Source organism: Peromyscus californicus, unplaced genomic scaffold (genome assembly GCF_007827085.1).
Source record: "Peromyscus californicus insignis strain IS unplaced genomic scaffold, ASM782708v3 Scaffold_11__1_contigs__length_118956290, whole genome shotgun sequence".
Taxonomy (NCBI): Eukaryota; Metazoa; Chordata; class Mammalia; order Rodentia; family Cricetidae; genus Peromyscus; species Peromyscus californicus.
In genome coordinates, this window is record NW_026294402.1 from 98,906,634 (window position 1) to 98,912,990 (window position 6,357).

At 44.1% G+C, this 6,357-nt stretch overlaps 1 pseudogene; it reads right to left on the reverse strand.

Annotated features, from left to right (window-relative positions):
• Positions 1–4,852: 4,852 nt before the first annotated feature.
• On the reverse strand, positions 4,853–5,790 carry LOC128105447 (40S ribosomal protein S6-like; annotated as a pseudogene).
• Positions 5,791–6,357: the final 567 nt, after the last annotated feature.

The window sequence follows — 6,357 nt, forward strand, 5'->3', positions numbered from 1 at the left end:
GATAGTTCAGGACAAAAAAGAAAACCCATCTCAATTTCCAGAATGACTTACAAAGGCTCTCTTACAATATACTAATCTAGATCCTAAGAGCCCAGAGGGCAGACAGCTCCTTATGACCCATTTCATCTCTCAGAGCTTCCCTGACATTAGGGCCAAACTTAAGCATCTTGAGAGAGGGCCCCTGATCCCACAGGCAGAAGTCTTAGCACTGGCTTTTAAGGTGTACCATGGGAGAGATGAGAAAACCTGTAAACAAAACTGCCAAATGCTGCCCAAGGCTATCTGATTGGCCGCCTGAGGGCTCCCAGGTCCCTGTTTTAAATGTGGTTGAGAAGGCCATTGGGCTCGTACCTGCTCTGCCCCATGCTGGCCACCTGGGCCAAATCCAAAGTGCCACCAAGAGGGACATTGGTCAGTTGACTGCCCCCCCCCACCCGTGCACCTCCTGGCATGGGGACATCAAAGGAAGATCATCCTCCAGCTGGTCTCCTAGGCTTGGTGATGGACGATTGAAGGTGCCCAGGTTCCAACTTGACAACAGTCATCTCTCACAGGGAACTCAGGGTAGCCATTACAGTATTGGGATGATCCATTTCCTTCCTTTTGGACACTGGGGCCACTTACTCATTCCTGTGGGAGTTTTGGGGCCCCACCTCTCCTTCACATCTCCATATTGTCAGAGTAGGGGGACAGCCTTACCCACCTCATCAGATTCTACCACTTAATTGTATTTTCAGGGGTATCCCTTTTACCCACACATTTTTGGTTGTGCCAACCTGCCTTGTGCTCCTAATGGGAAGAGATTTTTTTTTTTAGGTAAGGTAGGAGCTTCCATTTTGTTTGCTCCCCCCATTCACCTGACTCCAGACTCACCAGCAGCTCCTCTTCTCCTCCTGCTAGCCACCCAGCCCACTAGCTCTAACAGGTCATTTCCCTTGCCAGGCTCTTGGTTGGACTCCCAAGTCTGGGACACCCAAAACCGTTCTGTTGCTGGGCACCATTCCACTATTGTTATCCAGTTACAGGATCCTACCCGGTACATCACCCGAGCTTGTCCAGTAAATAGCACCACAAATAAATAACATACTGCTCTTGCAAAAGACCCAAGTTAAATTCTCATCACTAAATTCCTTCTTCAGGAGATCCCACATTACTGGCCTTCAATGGTGCCTTCTCCTACATGCATAAATCTATACACATATACATATTCACATTTAAAAAATTAAAAAAAATTTTGAAAGATTGTACATGTCTTATAAATCCTGAATACTATGAACTTGAGCCTGAAAGAACCTCAAGTAAGAAAAAAAAACCCAAATCAAACAGAGTTTAGACATTTCTGTGGAGATATTGGAAAGCATCAGGGCTAACTGGGGTATAGTAATGTGAGTGAAATTTTCCAGAAAGAAGCTGTGCCTTCACAGGCTGATTTATTAGGACTTCACTGATGTGTAGAAGTTGGAATGTTGCAGTTTCAGAGCAGGATTTATCTCGGTCCATCTTGAGGTCCTTTAACAATGACTTAGTTCCCACCTCTGTATGTAATATAACATTCTTGTCAGGTAAGTCCTTTGGAATGTATAAATGACCCTCACATCCACCAACGTAAGTACTAAGACTGTCAGCACATAGCATCTGACGCCCAAAGTAGAAGCTTCCCTACTCCGTTCTAACCGCCTACTTGATTGTCCCATCAGTGTGTCTAAAATGTCCTGATTGATGGCTTTCTTCATTCTGTCTCTAAAGTTTCATGAAACTGTTACCATGTTGGACTGGAATTTGGGGTACCTTAAAACTGTTCCTAGGCTCAAATGGTCACTCTTATTTGATTCCAGAATAAACCATCTCTTATCCTTTTTGAGGCAAGAGCTGTGTTTTTGCCTTAAAAGTGAGGCTTGCAAAAAATGAGATGCTTTTATATGAGCTAAGGCTAGCAATAGTTCCCATGATTAGAATGAAGTACAGTCTGCAGCACATGTTCCCTCCTACTGCTTATTCCTTCATCTGTCGAGTGCCAACCTCTGGCTAATGCAGTGCTAAGAAGTCCCATCATTGGAACATGCTGGGATTTTTGGAAACTGTATGCTCAGATAGAGATTTGCATACAGGCAGCTCATAAAGGAGGGCTCTCATCAACATGAAGAGGGGGAAGAAAAATAATCAGGGCTGGGCAGAGGGAGGAGTTGGAGGCAATGCAATGTCTATTGTCTATGGGCAGGCTTCTGGAACCTGGTGCCTGTGGTGTGACACCCTTGCACAGCCTTGGTGCAGTGTGAAGGGGCTTGGACCTGCCTAGGCTCAGTGTGCTGGGCTCTGCTGACTCCCCTTGGGAGACCTCGATTTGGGGGATGTGGGGATGCGGGGTGGCTTGGGGAAGAGGGCTGGGGGGTAGGAGGAGGGAAGAGAGGGGATCTGTGGATAGTATGTGGAGTGAGTAGAAAATTTCTTAATAAAGAAAAATGAAAGAAAAAAAAAGTCAAGTTGCCCCTGCTAGGTGTTTTGATGATCTTTTGGAGTTGTCCCAAATTGGGGTAAGGGAGCCAAGATTGTTTTTACCTCTGACCTAGCCGGGTTTCAGCTGGGTCCTGATAAGGGAGGGTGGCCAAGGTAAGGTGAAGGGAGTTCCTCTGACAAAGCTGTCCTCAGATAGGGCGGAAATTGAGTGAGGTGAAAGGATTCCTTAGGATATGAAGAGGGTGGGCTGAGAAGACAGCTCGGGGAGTGCAAGTGCCTGCTGCCGAGCCTGACGACTTGAGTTCGATTCCCAGAACCCACCTGATGGAAGGAGAGAACCAACTTTTGCAAGCTGTCGTCTGGCCGCCACACACAAGCCGTGGCATGGGTGGGGCCACACAAAAACCAAATGAGTAAATAAACAAATATGTAAAAGAGCTGGGAGGAATTAACTCAGTGTATGGTAGGCGTTTGGGTGATATAAACACAAATCTATGGCAATGAATAAAAATTCATAGGAAACACTTGGATGCTCCTAGGTAGATCAAGGGCCATAACAGCTCTAAATATACTGCTGATAAGGAGATGGGTTGGGGCTGGAACTTAGAGCTGTTCACCAGGTGGGGATGCTGCCTACCCTGTCTGGATGCTGATAGTCTTCACGATTATATTATTAAACTCTTAGCACCTGATAGACTTTTAGCCGACTGTAGTAGTGATTAGCCAACTGTGATTATAAAGGCACATTATTACATCTGCAGCTTGGTCTAAGGTGAGCTGCTCCCAGGCAACATTTAATATAAGGTGGGTTTAAAACAAGTGTTCTGCCTTTAATCTAGCTGTGTGTATGAGTTCATGTGAGTGTGTGTGAGGTGGTATCTGTGTGTCTGAGTGTGAATATGAATGTGAGTGACAGTACATATGTCTTTTCTCTTGTCCATGGCATAGCATACATTTTTATTGTTTAGTGTTCTCAAGTGTCCCCACATATGACATTAAAGTAAGGTGCATATGCCTCAGGGAGCTCATTACATAGGCAAACACTTAAAAAAAAGAAACTAGTAAAATTTTATTATGTATGCATTTTTTAACTTTAAAGTGGGGGAGGGTTGCCAGTGGAAATTTGTTTTATAGCAAATTGTTTTTAAATTTGATATTTTGGGGGGGGGACATAAGAGGAAGTAATACATGTAATAGCATGGATGAACCTTGAAACATCTAAGACTGCAGCCACCAAAGACCACATACTGCATCATTCTACTTACATTAACTGTGTCCAATAGGAAAATCTTAGGAGACAACAGGCAGCTTAGTTTTCGCCTGGGGAAGGGAGGGAAGTGTCAGATTTTGGGGTGATAGTCAAAGGGCGTATGATCTCTTGGGCCTTGTGACAATTCTTTGATGCTTGCCCAACACTGAAGGTACTAAACCCACTGAAGTGTTCATTTGAAATGGGTGAATTGTATAGTACGTGTGTTATATGACAGTAACGTGGCTATGAAAATAATTTAGTACACAACCAATGAGAAAGTACTTATGAAAATAATTTAATGTACAGTCAGTATTCTATCTAATATAAAGATGATATGCATGGATAAATAAACATATTTTGTAGAGATTTAACACTGATGGAAATCATGATAGTAAGTTGGGAAAACAGTGATCCATGTTGGTACGTGAAGACCAAGGATGCTAAGGTTATCTGCTGCTTTGAAGCAAATAAACACAAACTTGGCAGCTTAAAATGAACTGTAATTATCATCTGACATTTTCCTTGGGTCAAGAGTCCAGGAATGACTTAAAAAGGGCTCTGCTTAAGGCCTCTCCCAAGGCTGCAATTCAGTGTCAACCAGGCCTGGGGTCACCTCCCAGGTCATGTGGTTGTAGGTGAGATTCAGTTCATTCCTTGCTCTCTGGGTCCCTCCAGTAGGGTAGTGTGGTTCTCTGAGCACACCAGCCGCGAAGGCAGGAGGGAAACATTAGTGATCATCTTTTTAGTAATTCTTAGACTTGACCCTATGTAAAAGTCACCTGGAATGCTTACGGAAACAGGTTCACGGCTGTCCCAGGAATTCTGAAACAGTAGTTGAGATGAATTCCTGCCAGGACTTAATGGTGCCTGAGAGAAAATGAAAAATGCCAGCACTGTCTATCCAGTCTTCACTTAAAACGGATGCCTGCTTATCATGGCTTGTTTAAAACCAACTTTCAAAAGTTTAGTCAGAGGACAACTTGCAGGAGCAGGTGTTCTCCTTCTGTTAGGGGGTACCAGGGATTGAACTCAGGGTTTCAGCCTTGGTGGCAGGCGTCTTTGGCCACACAGCCATCTCACCTACTGTAAACTTTCCACCCCCATTAGTTGTTTTTTTTTTTTTTTTAATATTCAAGGTCAGATCATTTATTTGTTCCTCTTAAAGACTAAATTTTGACTGAACTCAGAAGCAGAAGCTCTTAGTGAGGACAGCCTATATATTTTGGAAGTCTGTTCCTGGTGGTTTTCTTTGGCTTCCTTCATTCTTTTGGCCAAAGGTTTTGCTGCAACCTTCTTGTTTTTCTCAGTGCACTGTTTCTTCAGAGCAACACGGAGGCGTTTGTGTTGCAGGACATGTGGAGTAACAAGATGCTGACTCATGGGTGCTTTGGTCTCAGGCTTCTTGCCTTCTTGGTTTAAGGGCTTTTTGATGACATATTGTTGACATCATCTTCTTTACAGAGATTGAAAAGCTTTCCGACTCTGCTACCTCTTTTGGCCCCCCCAACTGTTGAGGCATAGTAGTGTCTATCAGTCCTGAAATATCCTTCTGTTTTTACATTAACCAGGTTGAGAACACTCAGATTGGCATCCATAATGTACTCACAAACAGACTTGCATTTTCTTCAGGTCTATAACAGTGGTTCTCAACCTGTGGGTCATGAACCCTTTGGGGTTACATATCGGATATTTAAATTACAATTCATAATAGTAGCAAGATTACAGTTATAAGTACCAATGAAAATAATGCTATGGTTGGGGGTCACCACAACATGAGGAACTGTATTAAAGGGTTGCAGCATTAGGAAGGTTGAGAATCACTGGTCTAGAACAAGAATGCCTTATTCTCAACAGCAGGTGCACTCTTCTATGTGCTAAGATGTCCTGTTTCATGGGGAAACCTTGTTTGTCACCCCCACCATGGATTCTGACCTCATAACCCTTCCACTCTTCCACCTAGAGCATCAGCAGCTACTTCTGTGGCCATCCTCTTCCTGTAGAAAGAAAGTACGACGTTTATGCTCAACATCCACTTCAATGAACTTCTCATAGCCAGTGGTTGGGGAGGAGATATTCAGCTTCATCTTGACACAGCCGGCCGCCACAAGAAAGAGGATCCATTGTTTATTTTAATGCTTCTTTAAAACAGTCATGTTGACATTAGAGTTTTTCGACATCCCCTGAATTTGGTGCCCAGAGTGAGTGGCTCATTTACCTTCCTCTGATTCCCAGCCGTGACGCGAAGGTTTTGGGAGACAGGCCATAACTGCTTCTGTTCCCTCTTGAGATGAAAGGTTCTAACTTTTCCTGACTTCGCTCAACAAGAAAATGCAGGCTTGGGTGAGATGAAGCAGACAGTAGGCAATTGTTCTGAGGCTCCTGGATGGAAGGAAGTATCGGCTTTGATCTCTGAGGCTGAACAAAGGTGAGGGCAAGCCACCCCCTGGATTTGGCCTACAGACAGCTGTCCTCGTACACTTTGCTGTTTGTAATAAAAGGGTCCAAGCACATTCTAAATCTTATCGTTATACTCACCGAAGAATGTAGCTACAACCCCCGACCCCCCGCCCCAGTCAAAGGAGCCTCCCTTTACAGCAAATGGAGACTATCACAGAAAACCACAACGGAGTACAATATGGAGATCAATGGAT